This window comes from Aedes albopictus, chromosome 2, assembly GCF_035046485.1.
Source record: "Aedes albopictus strain Foshan chromosome 2, AalbF5, whole genome shotgun sequence".
Classification (NCBI taxonomy): domain Eukaryota; kingdom Metazoa; phylum Arthropoda; class Insecta; order Diptera; family Culicidae; genus Aedes; species Aedes albopictus.
The window spans coordinates 56,193,233-56,219,247 of record NC_085137.1 but is presented as its reverse complement, the minus strand read 5'-3'; the positions used below and the strand labels follow the sequence as shown (position 1 = coordinate 56,219,247).

The following is a 26,015-nucleotide window of genomic DNA, read 5'->3' as shown; positions in this document are numbered from 1 at the left end:
CATTTTAGGAGCCTATTGGGCTGAATACATATTGCACGAACACGTGGGGGCTGTCCATAGACCACGTGGTCATTTTTTTGGGATTTTTCAACCCCCTCCCCCCCCCGTGTGGTCATAAGTCCATACAAAAAATTTTATTTGTCCATACAAAATGGTCATTGGCCAAACACCCCCCCCCCCCAAATGACCACGTGGTTTATGGACAGCCCCGTGGAGGATCGCTGTAGGTAGTGCAATTCAGTAGGAGAAACGATCGAGCATGTCGTTGCAGTGTTAGCTGGATCAGTCAACCTCGACCATCACAACGAAGTTTCCAAGTGCAAGTGCCCCCTCTTTCATCTTTCTCTTTCTCGTGTTTGTTTACGAGACTGAGTGCGAAAAAAGAAAAAGCTGCGCACGCTAGAGATGGCCAAGTTGTGCTTTAAACTTGGACGACAGTTTTAGTGTTTTGTACTTAATCAACGTTAACAACATAGCTTAAAATTCCCCAAATGGAGAAGAATGTGCCTCTGTAGCCGACCTACTGATACCAATCAACGTTCCCCGGCAAGATAACGAAGTACCACGACCTAGCGGAGGAGTTAAAGCAGACGTGGCACCTGGAGGACGTCCGTATAGTTCCGGTTGCCCTCTTGGCAGCTGGAGTTGTTCCTAAATCTCTGCTACGGTCCCTAGATGAGCTGGAATTGATGAAGGACCTGAATGGTGATTCTTGGAACTAATTCTTGGAACAACTGAAAGAAAATCCAAATGAAGACTTATTAGGATAAGAAAAACCGACTAATGAGACCCACAGAGCCTTATCCTCTTTGGCATGCAGATTGCCCGGGGTAGGTGGAAGTTTCCAGCAATTTTGCTGAGAAGTGCAAAAACTTCACAAAAGTAATAAGCCGAAGATACCAATTTCGTTTCTGCGGGAAACGTACATCTCTTTATTCTAGCGATTTTTTCAATATAGCACCACCACTTCATTTGCCGCCGTCAAACTCAAAAAGTCCCACCGTATTCACACCCTGTCAGAAGGCTTAGGGCCGATTTCTTCACCTATCCGGCTTAACGACGTAAGCCTTGTTTATCTTAAACCACACTTAAAGTTAAGCCAAATTCTTAAGCCAGGTTTAAATATATGCATTTCTTCACACCGGCTTAGCAAATGAAGGCGATGGCTTACGCTAAGCCAAGCTTAACGAAATTTCCCATATCATTCCAGTGACTTTCCAATGGAAACGTCATTTTAAGCCGCCGATATTTTGAAATGCCCGTTATATGTAGTATGGAGTAACAACAACAAAAATTTTAGCAGAAAAAGCAGAATCGCTCGGCAATGTTTTCGGATGCAGAAGGAAATTAACAATGATGAACTACCTAGACTGTTGATATTTTACCCAACGCTAGTTTCGAAGATCTTCGATTTAGTACCTACTCCACATGATCGTTCCACAACATTTGGTGTTCGAATTTGCCTTTCATTGTACAAAGTTGGAGTGCCACATTGCAGAAAATATAATTTCGTCCTATCTAGATTAAATGTCATCGAATATCTTCGAAAAAGGTAATTAATATTAATCATGCAAAAATGGGATCAAAAGATCGAGTATTGCAACGAGTTGCAAAACATTTTTGTAATGAAAAACGAATCACTAGAATATGATCATCTCCATCAGTACCATCGTGCTTTGCGGTGGTTCGGTGGGAACGGTCATGCTCATCATGCTAGACTAGACACTAAATTTTGATCAAGCAAGCTACAGCCGAAATCAGTTGCATGAATCATTGAATTGCAAATGTATAGTACCAAAAACTAGTCCGTTGTGATATAAATCAAATTTCATAGTGCTGAGTTGCAAAAGGATATTTAAAATCCACTTGCGTCATTTTTAGATAGGGGAATTTTTGACAGTTTTGTTCACGTCATGGGAGGTTTTATGAAACCTATTGAACTCGAAGCTGGCCTCAAATCCTTCCAAAATAAGCTGAATGATATGGCCATGCCCATGTTTCAGGTATTTGGCCGACAAAAAACCACACGATGAAGAGAACAAACCTGCCGAAAATATCCAACGTCACCCTATTAATTATTCAAAGTAAGTTTTAGAAGTACAACACGAATAATACTGGGCTTCGTGGCCGTGCGGTTAGCGGCGGCAGTCTTCTAGGCGTATCGTAAGCCAGGGAGTGTGGGTTCGATTCCCGCTCCAGTCGGTGGAAACTTTTCGTCAAACGAAAAATTCACCACTGGGCCACTGGGTGTTCTGTGTTGTCCGTTGTCTAGTGTAAGTAATGTGTTCAGTCTGTGCAGCCTCTGGCTGAAGACGGTGTGAATTGTCTTTTATATTTATAATGAGTCAAAATGTTGAATATTCGATGGGCTAAACGTGCTTTGAACTAAGTATTTGTAAGAAATCAGTGTATAACAAGTTATTAGAAGATTTTTTTTTTATTGTCATCCTAAGTTTATTTGTTAAAAAAAATAATATCTCTTGAACCATAAGAGGCAAAAATATGTTTATTTTGACCTGAAATTATGGAAGGACCGGACGAAATAAATAGAAACTTCAATGCTAATGTACTTTCGACTTCCAAATCAAGATGAAAAATTTCCAAAACCTTCAACACGGTGCCTTTTTGAAGACTTTTAATTTAATATAAAAACTTGATTGTTCTAAAAATCGATGTCCTAAGTGTACATGTTTTAATAAAAAATATTTCTGCTGTTCAAAAATGTATCCAAGAAGCAGGTGAAGAAACCCAAACTCTGCAATTTGCGGCCTAAGCCTGGCTTAGCGCTGCTAAGCCACCTCAGAGCACCGCTAAAAATAAGCCACACTTAACGTAAACCGTACCTTTAGTAAACCGAGTTTAGTGGTTAAGCCGAGGTGAAGAAATAAGCCCGGCTTAAAATTTTGCTAAGCCTGGTTTAAAATTTAAGCCCGGGTGAAGAAATCGACCCTTAGTTATGTAAAGTAACTCGTTAAGCGCGCGTTTAGCTTTTTTTTCATACTGTCTTTTCATTCTAATGCATAGTTGGTAGCAAATTTTACAGACTTTCGTTACGTCAAGGATGACCTCGAATGTCAAACAAGACCTGCATATCATTATTTTATTTTCGAGTTAATAAACTATCTGTCACTGTTTAATTTCGGAAAAAATACCATTGAGATCAGAAAAGCATGCTCCTTCGTGTTATGCAGCAAAACCGGGAAAATATTTTTCATTTTAGGACCCTATAGATGCGCCGGTGTTTAGTGTTTAGTACTGTGTTGTTCCTTGCTGTGCATGCATCGCTCATGTATGGAGTGAGTATCGCAGCATAATCGTTCGCGTTCGCAATTGTCTCGCGCAAAAACGAAAACATTAGATACGCGGGTGTTTAGTGTTAACAATGTACCATGTTATGAATGCATATACTTTGGTTTACTGATGTGTCCTTTGTTGCGTTTAGATCATTCCTGCGTGGAATGGGCTTAAAGTTTCTACTCCCTGATGGGGTGGAGACGCGCGACAGGTTTCTTTTATTATATATGTATCGGTATAGAAAGCGGACGATTGTGCACGAAAGTTAGGGTTTATTGACCCATTGTCAAATCAAATCACCAACCATAAGTGACTCCCACATTGACAATGTACCCTACCCCACTAACAAAACTTCCTTTCTGAGACAAACGTGGAGATGCAGCGATTCGCGGTCTTTATAACAACGTTTGTCTCACTAACATTCCCTTCCATTCTCGATGACCGCAAGGACGTGGCCGGCGCCGTTATTGACCTTACTAAAGTCAAGAGCTCTCGAACTGTATACAATGAGAATAGTAAGCTAGTCCAAAGCCCTATTCATTGGTTCCTTGTGCAATTTCGATTGCTATAGCCAATCACGGAGTAGCAACTACGAATTGTGTGGTCATCTACACAGTAAAACCGCTCAGCACTAAAATGTGTAAGCCCTAATCATAAGTGCATAATTTCCAGACCACACAAAAATGTGTTACAGTTACACATTCTCAAAAACAGCTCGTACACTCGTGTAGATGCGAAATGTCGATATTTTTTTGTTTTCCAAGGTCACTAGTAAACCTAGCTAGATTGCTGTACAAAAACATTTGCAAATTTAACGATTTTGCGGACACAGGAGCTGATTTTGTGAATGTGCAAGGGTTACACATTTTTGATGTAGTCTGGAAATTATGCACTTTAGTGCTGAGCGGCGTTAGCGTGTATGCTCATGCTCATAATGCATGGTTGGTGGCAAATTTTACATACATCCACATAAATTGGTGAATGCGTTTGTTGTTATTGTTTTGTTGTAAAAATTCAATAAATGCTAATGCACAGCCAGTATTGAATTCCGAAATTCATTCTGGATTTTTGTCGGCAATAATATTAGCAGCATATCGACGATATGATCAAGTATTGAAATGGCCAGGCCCTCTGTTCAATCCTGGTGGGTTTGAAGATGATTTAAAAACGAACAGCAGTCAGATTATTCACTGATAAATAACATGATTGATGCAAGCTAATTACTAGACTTAAGCGCCACTGGAACGAAAAAAGAACCCTCTATACCCCTCTATTCACCTGTAAGGTGAGAACTAGCTGAATAAAGCGCCACCATGGTGTTGCTACTTCGTGTTGCACTATAATCTTTCTACACACTTTCTGGATTGAACTTCAATGTGTTTTCTCTATGGTTTGTTGTTTCAACCATTCTTAAATGGCAGGACTGCAAAATCGTGCCGATACCGCCCGAAACACGAAATAGCATTACATTTTCTTGCTAAACTATGTTTAGAAACTTGACCTATTTCCAACAGAACATCATTAATTGGAGTGGTATAGGGAACTCGCTAGAAAAAAAATTCTACCACAGTTCACTAGGTAGTAGTATGGGACAAATATCAAATTCTCGCTCCAGTCGACTTTTTCGATTCCATTTAGGTCCTATATGAACTGTGCAAAATTTCAGCGCAATCGGCGAAACTATAATTTAGCGCAAGCGGTTCAAAGTTTTCATAGGATTTACTATGGAAAAAGTTACACTTTCAGATAAAAAATCGCAGAGGTCGCCTCTAGTCTCCTTAATTCAAATCGATCAACGCTTCTTGAAGAAAAAACATTTATGAAACTTTTCTTCGAAGACCGCAAAATGATTGGATGCTTGTGGGAAAAGTTATTGATTTATTACCGATTAGTGATCCAACGAACGGTTTTTTTGTTTTGTTTAATTAGCAGCACTGTAGCTGCTGCCTTGGATGCTGCTGTTTCGGAGGGTGGTGATGCCTCCCGCCACCCCATGCAACAACGGCAGCAGCAGTGCTGCTGATAAAACAAAACAAAAAGCCGTTCGTTGGATCACTAATTGGTAATAAATCAATAACTTTTTCCACATGCATCCAATCGATTTGCGGTCTTCGAAGGAAAGTTTCATAAATGATTTTTCTAAAAGAAGCGTTGATCGATTTGAATTAAGGAGACAAAGGGCGACCTCTGGGATATTTTGTTTGAAAGTGTAACTTTTCCCATAGTAAATCCTATGCAAACTTTGAACCGCTTGCGCTAAATTATAGTTTCACCGATTGCGCTGAAATTTTGTACAGTTCATATGGGACCTAAATGGGATCTAATAAGCTGACTGGAGCGAGGATTTATTTTTTCCATACAAGCGGGTCCCATACTACTAGGTAGACGCTACCTAAGTTTTTGTCATAAACATTATCATTACCATCAAGGCGATACGTACCCAAAGCAGTGCACCATGTTGTATACTTTCTCCTCTAGCATTAAACGTTACTCGTCTCGCATAGGTAGGTGGAGGTGATAGTAATCTCTGGTGTAAAACTTTTCCTCACAGGCGAACGTGTGTATGAAAGCAGCCCTCAAAGAACAAGGTGTGAGCTAGCTGAAACAAATTCCTCTCACTTCCGAACGACATTTTCTTTACATTTCCTTCCCGGTCCGGTCTCCAGTCATCTAAACGGACCGGACTGCTGCTGGTTGCTTGGTAATTCTGTAAACGGAACGCACCGTTATTGCTACCTTTAGCTAACTTCACGTTCCACCTATTTTTCGTACCACTCGATGTTTTTACGATACAGGCATGATTCGAATCTTGGCAGAAAAAACGTGAACGGAAAGCACCTGACACAAGCTCTGATGGTGCTTTTGTTCTACCGGACAGATTTCCGTGAATTGAATCAATGCTCGGAATGGAAATCGAAGCCCCCTACAACAGTCGACCACAATCCGATCGGTAAACCATGCAAGCACGGTAGTTGGACAACCTCCGAGCTCAGGAAACAACTTCTGTACAACTTTTCCCTTCTGATTCCGTGTTCTGATTCAGATTTCCATGCCGAAGAAAGCCAAAACTTTCCACCTGCTTCCAACGACCGTTGCTTCTGCGTTGCTCTGCGAAAGACACTACACTGTTTCCTGGACCTCCTACTACTACTATGCTGCCTCTGCTGGAGAACCAGCACAGCAGGATGAACATATCGCATAAACTACAAGGAACTCGAAAATAGAACCTGGCAAAACCGGTACTCGTCGCACACTGAGTGATGAAATGTGAAAATGAGACTCAAAAATTTGAAAAACGAAAGTCTCAAAATTCGGGTTTTCATCTCAAATGAGATATAGCTTGGCACGCTTCTTAGCTTTATATGAAAACTTCCACAGTTCACTTCGCCAATTGACCATTATTCATTCTAATATTGCGTACGTGAACGAAGATGGACGAAGATATCCAAGGAGGCCCAGAAGATTCATATACGAAAAGTTCATGGACCGTCTGGAATTTCAGCAACGTTGAAGCTAACAAGGTATCGAAGTAGCTACTCTTGGGAAGATTCTGGCCATTGTTTCCTACACCTCTCCCACTGTGCACGACCGGGGGAAGGATGCAAAAGATTCTAAATCATAAAAACTTTCTCCAGTTGGGTTAAGTTTAAGAGTGCCTACGCCGCCTCTCGTTGAACAAGATGATTCCGGCCTGGCCGACCTGGCAGGCTAGAGGCAAATCCTGGCGACGATAGCTGCTACCACCACTGCACAGTGGGAAAAAACCGACCCAAAAAGGCACCTAATTATTGCGGCTGATTGCGATCTTTGAAGCCCATCTTTTCCGAATGGAAAAATGCCAAGGAATCGATTGGTGATAGTTTCATTCGCCGGAATTGAGTGTAAGTATCCATTTTGTCCCATTTTCCCCTAAAAAACACTGTTTTTCTGAATTAAATAATGGTTTCAACTGATTGCGGCTAACCAACCAATTTTTTATTGATGTAGAATTGACAGGTGCATTCTATGGAGCATACCTCGATCTGTGTCTTTGACTGTAAGTACCCATTTTGCCTCATTTTCCCCTAAAAATACTGTTTTTCTGGATTAAAAAATAGTTTCAACTGATTGCGGCTAACCAACAATTTTTTTCTTGATGTAGAATTTACAGGTGCATTCTATGGGACACACCTTGATTTGTGTAATTGTATGAAAGTGCCCATTTTGCCTCATTTTCCCCTAAAACACAGTTATTCTGAATTAAAAAATAGTTTCAACTGATTGCGGCCAACCAACCAATTTTTACCTGATGTAAAATTAACCGGCACATACTTTGGGGTGCACCTCGATGTATGTCATTGACTGGAAGTGCCCATTTTGCCTCATTATCCCCTAAAAATACTGTTTTTTTTCTGAATTAAATATTAGTATCAACTGATTGCGGCTTACCTACCATTTTTTCTTGATGTAGAATTGACAGGTGCATTTCTGGAGGCACACCTCTTCTCGTGTCCTTGACTGGAAGTGCTCATTTTGCACAATTTTCCCCTATAAATACTGTTTTTCTGGATTAAAAATAGTTTTAGCTGATTGCGGCTAACCAACCATATTCAATCTGATTTAGAATTAACCGGCGCATACTTTGGGACGCACCTCGATCTGTGTCTTTGACTGGTAGTACCCATTTTTCCCCATTTTCCCCTAAAAATACTATTTTTCTGAATTAAAGACATGTTTCAACTGATTGCGGCTAACCAATCGATTTTTGCTTGATGTAGAATTAACCGGTGCATATTTTGGGGCACACCTCGTTCTGTGTCTTTGGGTGGTGGTGCCTATTTTGTTCCATTTTCCTCTAAACTACGGGTTTTCCGGATTTAAAAATAATTTCAATTGATTGCAACTAACCAATATTTTTTCCTGAAATAGAATCGACCTATGCATATTATGGAATACACCTCGCGCTATGCGTTAGTCTGAAATTGCCCGTTCCACCCCATTTTCCTCTAAAATACTGTTTTCTGGGTTAAAAAGTTTGTTCCAACTAACTAAAACAGTGTTTTAGGGGAAAATAGGACAACATGATGACCACCTCCAATCAATGACAAAGTCTGTCTGACAATATGCTCTGATCAATTCTACATGAGGAAAAACTTGTTTTGTTAGCTTAAGCTGTTAGCTTAAATTGCTTAGCTTGTTAGCTTGTTAGCTTAAATAAGTTGAAATTGTTTCTCAAACGAGAAAAACAGTGTTTAGGGGGTAAAGGGGGAAATGGGCACTTCTAGTCATAATGCATCGATTAATTTCACATTAGGAAAAAAATGCTTCATTAACCGCAATTAGTTGGAACTTATTAGGGGAAAATTGGTTAAACGGGCAATTTCAGACTAACGCATAGCGCGAGGTGTATCCCATAGTATGCATAGGTCGATTCTACATCAGGAAAAAATATTGATTATCTGCAATCAATTGAAACTATTTTTAAATCCAGAAAATCCGTAGTTTAGGGGAAAATGGAGCAAAATGGGCACTACCACCCAAAGACACAGAACGAAGTGCACCTTAAAGAATGTGCCGGTTAATTCTACATCAAGTAAAATTTGATTGATTAGCCGCAATCAGTTGATACAATTGTATAATTCAGAAAAATAGTATTTTTAGGGGAAAATAAGACAAAATGGGTACTTCCAGTCAACGACACAGATCAAGGTGTGCCCAAAGCATGCGCCGGTTGTTTCTACATCAGGTAAAAATTGGTTGGTTAGCCGCAATCAGTTAAAACTATTTTTAATCCAGGAAAACTGTATTTATAGGGGGAAATGGGTTAAAATGGGCACTTCCAGTCAATGACACAAATCAAGGTGTGTCTCATGAAATGTTCCTGCCAATTCTACATCACATCAAGAAAAATATGGTAGGTATGCAGCAATCAGTTGATACTAATTTTTAATTCAGAAAAAACAGTATTTTTAGGGGAAAATGAGGCAAAATGGGCACTTCCAGTCAAAGACACAGATCGAGGTATGCTCCATAGAATGCACCTGTCAATTCTACATCAATAAAAAATTGGTTGGTTAGCCGCAATCAGTTGAAACCATTATTTAATTCAGAAAAACAGTGTTTTTTAGGAGAAAATGGGGCAAAATGGACACTTACACTCAATTCCGGCGAATGAAACTATCACCAATCGATTCCTTGGCATTTTTCCATTCGGAAAAGATGGGCTTCAAAGATCGCAATCAGCCGCAATAATTAGGTGCCTTTTTGGGTCGGTTTTTTCCCACTGTGCACTGGAACGGGTTGATTCATGAGGGCGGAACATGATATAAATATTAAAAATCATTACATTGTGGGCACTTTTTGAAGTTTGGCAAAACTGTTAGCCCTGGTCACCGGTGAGCTCTATTTCTCTAGGAATGGATCAGAGGAAAGGGCAATTTAGGATGGTAAGTATCATCCTACAAACCCCATTGTTGAACTACATAAATGATTAATTCATCATAAAACTTCAATGAAATTTAATCACAACTTGGAAATATGCATATATTTGATTCGAATTTATTGATAACCTTTGAAATGTGCGATATGTATCGTAAAATTTTCTAAACTAAATTTCATAAGTCAGGTGACCTGAGGCAATAGTTAAAACAACTAATCAAAAGTTTAAGCTTCAATTAGATGCTTTTCATCACAGACAGTGTTTTTTTAGGATTTTTTCAGGAATTTCTCAAGAGATCCTTTAAGGTTTCTCCATATATTCCTTCAAGAATTCCGCGAGAGACTGCTCCAATAATTCCATCTGGGATTATTCAAAATATGTCTGCAAGGAATTCTTCCAGGAGTGATTTCAGATGATTTTACCTGAGATTATCCGAAAATTTATCCAAGAAATCCTTAAAAAGGTTGTTTCTTATTTCAGGCATTCCTACATAAATTCTTCCAGGAATTCGTTAGGAGAGCTCTCTTGGGATTTCCGAGAAATTCCTCATGCTCCAGGGAATCTTCATGGGATTTCTTCAGGAATTCTTCCAGGTATTCCTCAAAGAATATTCGGATATTCCTTATGTGGTCCTTTTAGGAACAATTTCAGGGATTATTTTGAAAATTCTTCAATAAAAGAAGAGCTCTTCTTGAGATTTCCACAAGAATTCCTTCTGTAATTCTTCCAGGAACTCTCCAAGAATTAATCCAAGACTTTCTCCAAGAACGGTTTAGAGATTTCCTCAGGAATTCCTTTTGGAATAGCTTCCGGGGTTTCTGATGGTATTTCTTTAGAAACTTCTCCAGGGATTCTCTCAGGAATTGCTCCTGGAATTTCTTCAGTAATGCATCCTCCAGGAATTCCTCAGAGGATTCTTCCAGAAGTTCCTCCAGGGATTGCTCTTGGAATCCCTGCAGGGATTCCTTCAGGAACTCCCTTAAAGATTCCTCTAGGAATTCCTCCAGAGATTCCTCCAGGAATTCCTACAGGGATTTTTTCCAAGAATTCCTCCTGGAAGCGCTCTAGTGATTCTTCTAGGAAGTGCTCCAGAGACTCTTCAATGAATTCCTCCAGGAGCTACAACCAAGAATTCCTACAGGTACGTCTCTATGAATTCCTCCAGAAATTGGTTCAAGCATTCCTCTAGCAATATCTCCAGGCATTACTCCAGAGGTTCCTCTAGAGATTCCTTCAGGAATTCCTAAAGAGAATCTTCCTGGAGCAATCTCTACTCTAGGGATTTCTCCAGCAATACCTTCAGGCACTTCTCCAGGAATTCTTCCAGGGATTTCTATAGGGATGCCTCCAGGCATTCCTCAAGGAATTCCTCCAGACATTCTTCCAGGAATTCCTCCAGGATTTCATCCAGGAATTTTTCCAGGAATTCCTCCAGGAATTCCTTAAATAATTCCTCTTGGAATAACCCGAGGAAATCCTTCAGGAATTCCTTCAGAAATACTTTCAGTAATTTATCCAGAAATTCCTCCTTAAATTTCTACAGTGGTCTACGGTTTAAACAGTTACGCAGTCTTTTAATATGGGGAAATGAGAAATTTCTACGGTAATTTATCTTTCAATTTCTCCACGAAATTCTCTAGGTGTTCCTTCAGAAATTCTTCTAATTTTCTAAATTTCTCCAGCAACTCCTCCAGCAATTTATCTAAGAATTTCTCCTCAAGGGATTCTCTAAGAATTCCCTCTGGGATTTCGCCTGTGATTTCTCCAGGAATGTCCCTGAGAATTCCTCTAGGAATTCCTCCAAAACTTTTTTTAAACATTCCTCCAGGCATTTCTCCAGGAATTTCTCCAGCATTCCTTCAGGAATTCCTCCAGGCATTCCTTCACGAATTCCTCCAGGAATTCCTCTAAGCATTCCCACACAATTTCTTCAGAGACTTCTCTAGGAATTGCTTAACTATTTTTTCAGGCATTCCTCCAGGAATCCCTCCATGGATACATTCAGAAATTCCTCCAGAAGCTGCTTTGAGGATTCCTCCGGGGATTTCTCCAGGAATTCCTCCAAGGATTCCTACAGGGTCTACTCAGAAATTCCCCCAGGATTCCACCAGAAATTTATCCAGAAGGTCCTCCAAGATTTTCTCCTGAGGATCCTTATCAAAAGGTCGGCTCCAGAGGCACGTTCTCCTTCATTTGGGAAATTTGTGCCAGAGGATCCCTTAGAATGCAATTTCTAAGAAATTGCTTCAGGGATTCCTTTAGAAACTTATCCAAGGATTGCTCCAGGAATTCTTCAAGAGATTTCTACAGAAATAGCTCCAGGGATTCCTTCCAGGATTCCTCTAAGGATTCCTCCAGGAATTCATCCAGGGATTCCTTCAGGATTTTTTCCAGGTATTGCTCCACAAATTCCTTCAGGTACACTTCCAGAAATTTCTCTTGAGGAATTTCTCCGGAACTCCTCCAGGCATTTATGCAGGAACTCTTCCAAGGGTTAATCCATAAATTTCTTCAGGAATACCTTCAAACACTCCTCCAGATATTTCAACAGGAATTCCTCCAAGGATTTCTATACGGATTCCTGCAGGGATTCCTCAAGGAATTCCTCAAGCCATTCCTCCAGGGATTCCTCCAACCATTACCTCCCGGAATTCCCCCAGGCATTCATCCTGGAATTCATCCAGAAATTCTTCCAGGATTTCATCCAGAAATTCCTTCAGATACTCCTCCTGGAATTCCTTCAGAAATTCGTCAGGGAGTTGATCCGGAAATTCCTTCTGAAATATCTATGATTATTTCTCTAGTAATTTCTCCACGAAATCCTCCAGGGATTCCTTCAACGAATTCCTTCTGGAATTTGTCCAAGAATTCTTCCAAGAATACCTCCAGGGGTTTCTTCAATAATTTCCACTACCAGGGGACTCTAGTAACACCTTGCGTAAAGAGTTTTTTGGTGTGGGGGTGAGTGGAGGGTAAAATAAAATAAAAAATTAAAAAAAATTCTCAAGGAATTAAACCAAAAATTCCTTCACGAAATCATTCAGGGATTTCTCCAAGCAATTCCTCCAAGAAATTCTCCAAGAAATCCTTCAGGGATCCCTTCCGAAATTCTTCCAGGAATTTCACCAGGAGCTCGTCCACGATTTTTTCCAGGAATTGCTCTAGTAATTTATCCAGGACTTTATCGAGGAATTTCTCAAGGTATTTCTCCAGGGATTCTTCTAGGAATTCCCCCAGGGATTTCACCTGAGATTCCTCTAGCAATTCCTACATAAAATCTGTTGGGTATTCCCCCAGGCATTCTTCCAGGAAATCCTCTAAGCATTCTTCCAGTAATTCCTTCAGAGATTCCTCCAGCAACTGCCTCAAGAATTTATCCAGGAATTCCTTCAGGAATTTATTCAAGAATTCTTCCAAGGATTCTTCCTGAAATTCATCCAGAAATTTGTAAGAAGTCCAAGATTTCCTCCTGAGATCCCTTAAGAATTTTTTTCAGAGATTCCTCCAGAAATTAATCCAAGGATTCCTCCAGGAATTCAATAGATTTCTTCAGAAAATTCTCCATGGACTCCGCCCAGCATTTCTCTAGGGATTCCTCCAGGAATTTATCCTTCAGAATGTCTTCCAAGTATTGCTCCAGGAGTTCATCCAGAAATTTCTACAGAGATTCTTCAAGGTATACTTTTAGAAATTTCATTCATTTCTACAGGAACTCCTCCAGGGATTAATTCAGGAATTGCTCCAGGGATTTTTCCAGGAATTCATGTATGGGTTGCTCCGGAAATTCTCTAAGAATTCCTCCAGGATCATATCCAGGGATTTATCCAGGAACCCATCCAGAGAATCTGCCGGAGCAATCCCTGGCTCCAGGAAGTTGTTCAGGTGTTTCTCCAGGGATACCTCCAAGAATTCCTTTAGCGATATCTGTATTAATTATTCCAGGGAATTCCTAGAACAGGAATTTCTCTTTGGATTCGGAACTTGTCCAGAAATTTCTTCAGGCATTCTTCTAGGATTTTCTCCAGAAATTGCTCCAGGGAACCTTCAGGACATCCAAGAGATTGCTTCACAAATTTCTCCCAGGATTTTCTTCAGGAGTTCCTACAGCAATTCCTGAAGGAATTATTTCAGGTATACTTTCAGAAATTCCTCCAGGGACTCAGCATACCCACAGGAATTCCTCATTAAATTCTTCCAGGGATGCTGCAGGAATTCTTCTCGGGATCTTTTAAAACAATATTAATTAAATTTGGAAAATTTCCTTCCATCATATTGTCCATGAATAAACCCAAGAAATTCTCCAAAGTTACCTAAAGATTTTTTGTATTTCTTCAAGGATTTCTAGAGGAATTCTGCCAGCGAATTGCCTTGGAATTGAAAAAAGAAAAATTCCAGAAAATTTTAGAGGGAACCAAGAAATTTTCCAAGAAGTCACACAGGAGTTTTTTTTCACAATTATCTTTTAGGAGTTCATATACGGATTTGTTCCGGAATCCGTCTATGAAATCCTTCAAGAATATCACGCATACATGACCAGTTTGACGCATACAAGTTATGCGGGATGGAATGTTTGGATTACCTGTGGGATACGCCGACGGGATTATGCGAACGAACCATCCCAATACCCTATTCTCTTATTTTTTTTTCTCCAAAAAACTTTTCAAGAAGTTTTCCAATTGATTTTTTTTTCTCAGGAACTCCTCCAGAGATTTCTCTACATAGAAGTTTTTCCAGAGATGTTTTCATGGGCGCAGTATCATAACGTCCGAGGCCATAAAGTCCCAGGACTTTATGGCGCATTTTTCCGGGGCATAACGTCCGAACTTGCAGATACGCCACGAAGTCCAAGGAAAGAAGGCACATAGGATATTATGACGCATCCAAACTTTTGGACGCTATTTCGCAAAAAAAACGCGACTTAATGTCCGGGACTGTATGGCCTCGGACGTTGTGACCCGGCCCCGTTTTCATGATGTTCCTATTGGAAGTCCTTCAGGGATTCTTAAAAAAAAATATCAATGGACTCCTTCAGAAATTTCCCCGGGAATGCCTCAAGAGATTCCTCCAACAATTATTTTAGGGCTTATCCCAGAAATCCTTCAGGAATTTCATCAGGTATCTCCTTCCAAAGTTCAGATAGGAATTTCTTTAGATTTTTTTCTTTTTCAAATTCTTCAAGAAGTTACCTAAAAGTTATCCAGGGATTGCTTCAAGAATCCCTCCGGCAGTTTCTGCAGAAGTTTACTCAGGCATTCCAACGCGAAATCATACAATAAGTCCTCTAGGGATTCTTCCAAGCGACATACATGTCACACAAGAATCATGACAGTGCTGATTTTGGTAGCGGAAAGACTCCTTCGGAATTTTCCTAGGGTTTCCTCCTAGAATTTTGATAGGAAATGCATCAGGAATTCCTCTAGCACATTCATATTAAATTCCGGCAGACATTTATTTTTTAGGAGTACATTTCAGCGATCCGCCTATGAATTTCTTCAGGTGAATTCTAGAATTCACAGAATTCAAAGAATTCCATTATTTGAGAGCTCTCCAAAAATATTTTCTGGAAATTCTTCAAGAATTTCAGGGTTTTCCTTCAGGAATTCTTACAGGACCCCTCGATGGCTTCCTCCAGTGATAATTTCAAGGCTTTTACGAGAATACCTTCAAGAGTTCTTCCAAAGATCCTTTTTGACACTCGTCAATTGACATATCTATGGGATTATGTTCTGAGATAAGTTTATGCAGTATGGTATATGAGTATATAAAACTCCCTCGCAAACGGCTTTCAGGATGGCGGTGTTACAAAGAAGTAGCCACCTAGCCATCAGTGAAAAGTGATAGCTCGGATTCGTCGTTGAGTTGACCCAAATTAGATGCGCGAGCAAGTGCGCGAGCAATCCGTGCCGCTGAAGCAATTATGATATTTACAGCGGTACATAGAATTTTAAAAACATCGTGCCGCTGCATCGCGCGAGCAAAATGCACCTCAAAAACTTCTACTCAGAAAAATGCACTTCGTAAAATTACTACTCAGGTCTCGTCGATTGATCAGGACCCATGTGTGTACTTTTATATCTCGGTTGACGCAGTGATGACGGAGGTTCAACTGCTTTACAATAATACTTTTATTATGTTCCATCGAACTCCCTCGACACAGATTACAACTCACTTCAATCATGTATAATTGCATGCTAAAGGCGAAACTGGAAGCATTTCCTCATTTTTATGTTTTAGATTTTTAGCTATTCAAAAAAAAATGTTCGGGTGACAAAAAAATTAGATCGTCAAACTTTCTAGGATGATCGTCTAGACTTAGGAAAAGATGACTGCATACTCAGTTTACCCCGCTAGGCCGAGAACATATCGAAAAAATCACATTTTCGGGTATACGGCAATTTCTTCGAAAAAAGTCCCAAGGAAGCTATTAAAAAAAAAAAATGTTCGGGTGACAAAAAAATAAGATCGTCAAACTTTCTAGGATGATCGTCTAGACTTAGGAGAAGATGACTGCATACTCAGTTTACCCCGCTAGGCCGAGAACATATCGAAAAAATCACATTTTCGGGTACATAGCAATTTCTTTGAAGAAATCCCTAAGGCAACTATTAAAAAAAAAATGTTCGGGTGACAAAAAAATAAGATCGTCAAACTTTCTAGGATGATCGTCTAGACTTAGGAGAAGATGACTGCATACTCAGTTTACCCCGCTAGGCCGAGAACATATCGAAAAAATCACATTTTCGGGTACATAGCAATTTCTTCGAAGAAAGTCCCAAGGAAGCTATTCAAAAAAAAATGTTCGGGTGACAAAAAAATAAGATCGTCAGACTTTCTAGGATGATCGTCTAGACTTAGGAGAAGATGACTGCATACTCAGTTTACCCCGCTAGGCCGAGAACATATCGAAAAAAACACATTTTCTTCGAAGAAAGTCCCAAGGAAGCTATTCAAAAAAAAAAAATGTTCGGGTGACAAAAAAATAAGATCGTCAAACTTTCTAGAATGATCGTCTAGACTTATGAGAAGATGACTGCATACTCAGTTTACCCCGCTAGGCCGAGAACATATCGAAAAAATCACATTTTCGGGTACATAGCAATTTCTTCGAAGAAAGTCCCAAGGAAGCTATTCAAAAAAAAATGTTCGGGTGACAAAAAAATAAGATCGTCAAACTTTCTAGGATGATCGTCTAGACTTAGGAGAAGATGACTGCATACTCAGTTTACCCCGCTAGGCCGAGAACGTATCGAAAAAATCACATTTTCGGGTACATAGCAATTTCTTCGAAGAAAGTCCCAAGGAAGCTATTCAAAAAAAAAATGTTCGGGTGACAAAAAAATAAGATCGTCAAACTTTCTAGGATGATCGTCTAGACTTAGGAGAAGATGACTGCATACTCAGTTTACCCCGCTAGGCCGAGAACGTATCGAAAAAATCACATTTTCGGGTACATAGCAATTTCTTCGAAGAAAGTCCCAAGGAAGCTATTCAAAAAAAAAATGTTCGGGTGACAAAAAAATAAGATCGTCAAACTTTCTAGGATGATCGTCTAGACTTAGGAGAAGATGACTGCATACTCAGTTAACCCCGCTAGGCCGAGAACATATCGAAAAAATCACATTTTCGGGTACATAGCAATTTCTTTGAAGAAATCCCTAAGGCAACTATTAAAAAAAAAATGTTCGGGTGACAAAAAAATAAGATCGTCAAACTTTCTAGGATGATCGTCTAGACTTAGGAGAAGATGACTGCATACTCAGTTTACCCCGCTAGGCCGAGAACATATCGAAAAAATCACATTTTCGGGTACATAGCAATTTCTTCGAAGAAAGTCCCAAGGAAGCTATTCAAAAAAAAAATGTTCGGGTGACAAAAAAATAAGATCGTCAAACTTTCTAGGATGATCGTCTAGACTTAGGAGAAGATGACTGCATACTCAGTTTACCCCGCTAGGCCGAGAACGTATCGAAAAAATCACATTTTCGGGTACATAGCAATTTCTTCGAAGAAAGTCCCAAGGAAGCTATTCAAAAAAAAAATGTTCGGGTGACAAAAAAATAAGATCGTCAAACTTTCTAGGATGATCGTCTAGACTTAGGAGAAGATGACTGCATACTCAGTTTACCCCGCTAGGCCGAGAACATATCGAAAAAATCACATTTTCGGGTATATGGCAATTTCTTCGAAGAAAGTCCCAAGGAAGCTATTCAAAAAAAAAAATGTTCGGGTGACAAAAAAATAAGATCGTCAAACTTTCTAGGATGATCGTCTAGACTTATGAGAAGATGACTGCATACTCAGTTTACCCCGCTAGGCCGAGAACATATCGAAAAAATCACATTTTCGGGTACATAGCAATTTCTTTGAAGAAATCCCTAAGGCAACTATTAAAAAAAAAAATGTTCGGGTGACAAAAAAAAAAGATGGTCAAACTTTCTAAGATGATCGTCTAGACTTAGGAGAAGATGACTGCATACTCAGTTTACCCCGCTAGGCCGAGAACATATCGAAAAAATCACATTTTCGGGTATATGGCAATTTCTTCGAAAAAAGTCCCAAGGAAGCTATTCAAAAAAAAAATGTTCGGGTGACAAAAAAATAAGATCGTCAAACTTTCTAGGATGATCGTCTAGACTTAGGAGAAGATGACTGCATACTCAGTTTACCCCGCTAGGCCGAGAACATATCGAAAAAATCACATTTTCGGGTATATGGCAATTTCTTCGAAGAAAGTCCCAAGGAAGCTATTCAAAAAAAAAAATGTTCGGGTGACAAAAAAATAAGATCGTCAAACTTTCTAGGATGATCGTCTAGACTTATGAGAAGATGACTGCATACTCAGTTTACCCCGCTAGGCCGAGAACATATCGAAAAAATCACATTTTCGGGTACATAGCAATTTCTTTGAAGAAATCCCTAAGGCAACTATTAAAAAAAAAATGTTCGGGTGACAAAAAAAAAAGATGGTCAAACTTTCTAAGATGATCGTCTAGACTTAGGAGAAGATGACTGCATACTCAGTTTACCCCGCTAGGCCGAGAACATATCGAAAAAATCACATTTTCGGGTACATAGCAATTTCTTCGAAGAAAGTCCCAAGGAAGCTATTCAAAAAAAAATGTTCGGGTGACAAAAAAATAAGATCGTCAAACTTTCTAGGATGATCGTCTAGACTTATGAGAAGATGACTGCATACTCAGTTTACCCCGCTAGGCCGAGAACATATCGAAAAAAATCACATTTTCGGGTACATAGCAATTTCTTTGAAGAAATCCCTAAGGCAACTATTAAAAAAAAATGTTCGGGTGACAAAAAAATAAGATCGTCAAACTTTCTAGGATGATCGTCTAGACTTAGGAGAAGATGACTGCATACTCAGTTTACCCCGCTAGGCCGAGAACATATCGAAAAAATATTATTTTCGGGTACATAGCAATTTCTTCGAAGAAAGTCCCAAGGAAGCTATTCAAAAAAAATGTTCGGGTGACAAAAAAATAAGATCGTCAAACTTTCTAGGATGATCGTCTAGACTTATGAGAAGATGACTGCATACTCAGTTTACCCCGCTAGGCCGAGAACATATCGAAAAAATCACATTTTCGGGGACATAGCAATTTCTTCGAAGAAAGTCCCAAGGAAGCTATTCAAAAAAAAAAAAATGTTCGGGTGACAAAAAAATAAGATCGTCAAACTTTCTAGGATGATCGTCTAGACTTATGAGAAGATGACTGCATACTCAGTTTACCCCGCTAGGCCGAGAACATATCGAAAAAAATCACATTTTCGGGTACATAGCAATTTCTTTGAAGAAATCCCTAAGGCAACTATTAAAAAAAAATGTTCGGGTGACAAAAAAATAAGATCGTCAAACTTTCTAGGATGATCGTCTAGACTTAGGAGAAGATGACTGCATACTCAGTTTACCCCGCTAGGCCGAGAACATATCGAAAAAATCACATTTTCGGGTACATAGCAATTTCTTCGAAGAAAGTCCCAAGGAAGCTATTCAAAAAAAAAAAATGTTCGGGTGACAAAAAAATAAGATCGTCAAACTTTCTAGAATGATCGTCTAGACTTATGAGAAGATGACTGCATACTCAGTTTACCCCGCTAGGCCGAGAACATATCGAAAAAATCACATTTTCGGGTACATAGCAATTTCTTTGAAGAAATCCCTAAGGCAACTATTAAAAAAAAAATGTTCGGGTGACAAAAAAATAAGATCGTCAAACTTTCTAGGATGATCGTCTAGACTTATGAGAAGATGACTGCATACTCAGTTTACCCCGCTAGGCGGAGAACATATCGAAAAAAACACATTTTCGGGTATATGGCAATTTCTTCGAAGAAAGTCCCAAGGAAGCTATTCAAAAAAAAAAAATGTTCGGGTGACAAAAAAATAAGATCGTCAAACTTTCTAGGATGATCGTCTAGACTTATGAGAAGATGACTGCATACTCAGTTTACCCCGCTAGGCCGAGAACATATCGAAAAAAACACATTTTCGGGTATATGGCAATTTCTTCGAAGAAAGTCCCAAGGAAGCTATTCAAAAAAAAAAAAATGTTCGGGTGACAAAAAAATAAGATCGTCAAACTTTCTAGAATGATCGTCTAGACTTATGAGAAGATGACTGCATACTTAGTTTACCCCGCTAGGCCGAGAACATATCGAAAAAATCACATTTTCGGGTACATAGCAATTTCTTCGAAGAAAGACCCAAGGAAGCTATTCAAAAAAAAAAATGTTCGGGTGACAAAAAAATAAGATCATCAAACTTTCTAGAATGATCGTCTAGACTTATGAGAAGATGACTGCATACTCAGTTTACCCCGCTAGGCCGAGAACATATCGAAAAAATCACATTTTCGGGTACATAGCAATTTCTTTGAAGAAATCCCTAAGGCAATTATTAAAAAAAAAAAATGTTCGGGTGACAAAAAAATAAGATCGTCAAACTTTCTAGGATGATCGTCTAGACTTAGGAGAAGATGACTGCATACTTAGTTTACCCCGCTAGGCCGAGAACATATCGAAAAAATCACATTTTCGGGTACATAGCAATTTCTTCGAAGAAAGACCCAAGGAAGCTATTCAAAAAAAAAAATTTTCGGGTGACAAAAAAATAAGATCGTCAAACTTTCTAGGGTGATCGTCTAGACTTAGGAGAAGATGACTGCATACTCAGTTTACCCCGCTAGGCCGAGAACATATCGAAAAAATCACATTTTCGGGTACATAGCAATTTCTTTGAAGAAATCCCTAAGGCAACTATTAAAAAAAAAAATGTTCGGGTGACAAAAAAATAAGATCGTCAAACTTTCTAGGATGATCGTCTAGACTTAGGAGAAGATGACTGCATACTCAGTTTACCCCGCTAGGCCGAGAACATATCGAAAAAATCACATTTTCGGGTACATAGCAATTTCTTCGAAGAAAGTCCCAAGGAAGCTATTCAAAAAAAAAAAAAATGTTCGGGTGACAAAAAAATAAGATCGTCAAACTTTCTAGGATGATCGTCTAGACTTATGAGAAGATGACTGCATACTCAGTTTACCCCGCTAGGCCGAGAACATATCGAAAAAAACACATTTTCGGGTATATGGCAATTTCTTCGAAGAAAGTCCCAAGGAAGCTATTCAAAAAAAAAAAATGTTCGGGTGACAAAAAAATAAGATCGTCAAACTTTCTAGAATGATCGTCTAGACTTATGAGAAGATGACTGCATACTTAGTTTACCCCGCTAGGCCGAGAACATATCGAAAAAAACACATTTTCGGGTATATGGCAATTTCTTCGAAGAAAGTCCCAAGGAAGCTATTCAAAAAAAAAAAATGTTCGGGTGACAAAAAAATAAGATCGTCAAACTTTCTAGAATGATCGTCTAGACTTATGAGAAGATGACTGCATACTCAGTTTACCCCGCTAGGCCGAGAACATATCGAAAAAATCACATTTTCGGGTACATAGCAATTTCTTCGAAGAAAGTCCCAAGGAAGCTATTCAAAAAAAAAATGTTCGGGTGACAAAAAAATAAGATCGTCAAACTTTCTAGAATGATCGTCTAGACTTATGAGAAGATGACTGCATACTTAGTTTACCCCGCTAGGCCGAGAACATATCGAAAAAATCACATTTTCGGGTACATAGCAATTTCTTTGAAGAAATCCCTAAGGCACCTATTAAAAAAAAAATGTTCGGGTGACAAAAAAATAAGATCGTCAAACTTTCTAGGATGATCGTCTAGACTTAGGAGAAGATGACTGCATACTTAGTTTACCCCGCTAGGCCGAGAACATATCGAAAAAATCACATTTTCGGGTACATAGCAATTTCTTCGAAGAAAGTCCCAAGGAAGCTATTCAAAAAAAAAAAATGTTCGGGTGACAAAAAAATAAGATCGTCAAACTTTCTAGGGTGATCGTCTAGACTTAGGAGAAGATGACTGCATACTCAGTTTACCCCGCTAGGCCGAGAACATATCGAAAAAATCACATTGTCGGGTACATAGCAATTTCTTTGAAGAAATCCCTAAGGCAACTATTAAAAAAAAATGTTCGGGTGACAAAAAAATAAGATCGTCAAACTTTCTAGGATGATCGTCTAGACTTAGGAGAAGATGACTGCATACTCAGTTTACCCCGCTAGGCCGAGAACATATCGAAAAAATCACATTTTCGGGTACATAGCAATTTCTTCGAAGAAAGTCCCAAGGAAGCTATTCAAAAAAAAAATGTTCGGGTGACAAAAAAATAAGATCGTCAAACTTTCTAGGATGATCGTCTAGACTTAGGAGAAGATGACTGCATACTCAGTTTACCCCGCTAGGCCGAGAACATATCGAAAAAATCACATTTTCGGGTATATGGCAATTTCTTCGAAGAAAGTCCCAAGGAAGCTATTCAAAAAAAAAAATGTTCGGGTGACAAAAAAATAAGATCGTCAAACTTTCTAGGATGATCGTCTAGACTTATGAGAAGATGACTGCATACTCAGTTTACCCCGCTAGGCCGAGAACATATCGAAAAAATCACATTTTCGGGTACATAGCAATTTCTTTGAAGAAATCCCTAAGGCAACTATTAAAAAAAAAAATGTTCGGGTGACAAAAAAAAAAGATGGTCAAACTTTCTAAGATGATCGTCTAGACTTAGGAGAAGATGACTGCATACTCAGTTTACCCCGCTAGGCCGAGAACATATCGAAAAAATCACATTTTCGGGTACATAGCAATTTCTTCGAAGAAAGTCCCAAGGAAGCTATTCAAAAAAAAAATGTTCGGGTGACAAAAAAATAAGATCGTCAAACTTTCTAGGATGATCGTCTAGACTTATGAGAAGATGACTGCATACTCAGTTTACCCCGCTAGGCCGAGAACATATCGAAAAAAATCACATTTTCGGGTACATAGCAATTTCTTTGAAGAAATCCCTAAGGCAACTATTAAAAAAAAATGTTCGGGTGACAAAAAAATAAGATCGTCAAACTTTCTAGGATGATCGTCTAGACTTAGGAGAAGATGACTGCATACTCAGTTTACCCCGCTAGGCCGAGAACATATCGAAAAAATATTATTTTCGGGTACATAGCAATTTCTTCGAAGAAAGTCCCAAGGAAGCTATTCAAAAAAAATGTTCGGGTGACAAAAAAATAAGATCGTCAAACTTTCTAGGATGATCGTCTAGACTTATGAGAAGATGACTGCATACTCAGTTTACCCCGCTAGGCCGAGAACATATCGAAAAAATCACATTTTCGGGGACATAGCAATTTCTTCGAAGAAAGTCCCAAGGAAGCTATTCAAAAAAAAAAAAATGTTCGGGTGACAAAAAAATAAGATCGTCAAACTTTCTAGGATGATCGTCTAGACTTATGAGAAGATGACTGCATACTCAGTTTACCCCGCTAGGCCGAGAACATATCGAAAAAAATCACATTTTCGGGTACATAGCAATTTCTTTGAAGAAATCCCTAAGGCAACTATTAAAAAAAAATGTTCGGGTGACAAAAAAATAAGATCGTCAAACTTTCTAGGATGATCGTCTAGACTTAGGAGAAGATGACTGCATACTCAGTTTACCCCGCTAGGCCGAGAACATATCGAAAAAATCACATTTTCGGGTACATAGCAATTTCTTCGAAGAAAGTCCCAAGGAAGCTATTCAAAAAAAAAAAATGTTCGGGTGACAAAAAAATAAGATCGTCAAACTTTCTAGAATGATCGTCTAGACTTATGAGAAGATGACTGCATACTCAGTTTACCCCGCTAGGCCGAGAACATATCGAAAAAATCACATTTTCGGGTACATAGCAATTTCTTTGAAGAAATCCCTAAGGCAATTATTTAAAAAAAAAATGTTCGGGTGACAAAAAAATAAGATCGTCAAACTTTCTAGGATGATCGTCTAGACTTAGGAGAAGATGACTGCATACTTAGTTTACCCCGCTAGGCCGAGAACATATCGAAAAAATCACATTTTCGGGTACATAGCAATTTCTTCGAAGAAAGACCCAAGGAAGCTATTCAAAAAAAAAAATTTTCGGGTGACAAAAAAATAAGATCGTCAAACTTTCTAGGGTGATCGTCTAGACTTAGGAGAAGATGACTGCATACTCAGTTTACCCCGCTAGGCCGAGAACATATCGAAAAAATCACATTTTCGGGTACATAGCAATTTCTTTGAAGAAATCCCTAAGGCAACTATTAAAAAAAAAAATGTTCGGGTGACAAAAAAATAAGATCGTCAAACTTTCTAGGATGATCGTCTAGACTTAGGAGAAGATGACTGCATACTCAGTTTACCCCGCTAGGCCGAGAACATATCGAAAAAATCACATTTTCGGGTACATAGCAATTTCTTCGAAGAAAGTCCCAAGGAAGCTATTCAAAAAAAAAAAAAATGTTCGGGTGACAAAAAAATAAGATCGTCAAACTTTCTAGGATGATCGTCTAGACTTATGAGAAGATGACTGCATACTCAGTTTACCCCGCTAGGCCGAGAACATATCGAAAAAAACACATTTTCGGGTATATGGCAATTTCTTCGAAGAAAGTCCCAAGGAAGCTATTCAAAAAAAAAAAATGTTCGGGTGACAAAAAAATAAGATCGTCAAACTTTCTAGAATGATCGTCTAGACTTATGAGAAGATGACTGCATACTCAGTTTACCCCGCTAGGCCGAGAACATATCGAAAAAATCACATTTTCGGGTACATAGCAATTTCTTTGAAGAAATCCCTAAGGCAACTATTAAAAAAAAAATGTTCGGGTGACAAAAAAATAAGATCGTCAAACTTTCTAGGATGATCGTCTAGACTTAGGAGAAGATGACTGCATACTCAGTTTACCCCGCTAGGCCGAGAACATATCGAAAAAATCACATTTTCGGGTACATAGCAATTTCTTCGAAGAAAGTCCCAAGGAAGCTATTCAAAAAAAAAAAAAATGTTCGGGTGACAAAAAAATAAGATCGTCAAACTTTCTAGGATGATCGTCTAGACTTATGAGAAGATGACTGCATACTCAGTTTACCCCGCTAGGCCGAGAACATATCGAAAAAAACACATTTTCGGGTATATGGCAATTTCTTCGAAGAAAGTCCCAAGGAAGCTATTCAAAAAAAAAAAATGTTCGGGTGACAAAAAAATAAGATCGTCAAACTTTCTAGAATGATCGTCTAGACTTATGAGAAGATGACTGCATACTTAGTTTACCCCGCTAGGCCGAGAACATATCGAAAAAATCACATTTTCGGGTACATAGCAATTTCTTCGAAGAAAGACCCAAGGAAGCTATTCAAAAAAAAAAAATGTTCGGGTGACAAAAAAATAAGATCGTCAAACTTTCTAGAATGATCGTCTAGACTTATGAGAAGATGACTGCATACTCAGTTTACCCCGCTAGGCCGAGAACATATCGAAAAAATCACATTTTCGGGTACATAGCAATTTCTTTGAAGAAATCCCTAAGGCAATTATTAAAAAAAAAAATGTTCGGGTGACAAAAAAATAAGATCGTCAAACTTTCTAGGATGATCGTCTAGACTTAGGAGAAGATGACTGCATACTTAGTTTACCCCGCTAGGCCGAGAACATATCGAAAAAATCACATTTTCGGGTACATAGCAATTTCTTCGAAGAAAGACCCAAGGAAGCTATTCAAAAAAAAAAATGTTCGGGTGACAAAAAAATAAGATCGTCAAACTTTCTAGGGTGATCGTCTAGACTTAGGAGAAGATGACTGCATACTCAGTTTACCCCGCTAGGCCGAGAACATATCGAAAAAATCACATTTTCGGGTACA

The 26,015-nt window shown here is 38.9% G+C and overlaps 1 protein-coding gene across 2 annotated transcripts in view; it reads right to left on the bottom strand.

Moving 5' to 3' along the window:
- Nucleotides 1-26,015, bottom strand: part of LOC115265573 (EGFR adapter protein) — a 909,498-nt gene that overhangs the window by 596,523 nt on the left and 286,960 nt on the right. The window contains exon 1 of one of the 2 annotated variants that reach the window (XM_062849707.1): nucleotides 5,735-6,506. The exons of the other annotated variant lie outside the window; for it this stretch is intronic. The gene's annotated coding sequence lies outside the window, so the exon portion shown is untranslated. Of the gene's footprint in view, nucleotides 1-5,734; nucleotides 6,507-26,015 lie in introns of those variants that run through there. 2 annotated transcript variants of the gene reach the window in all.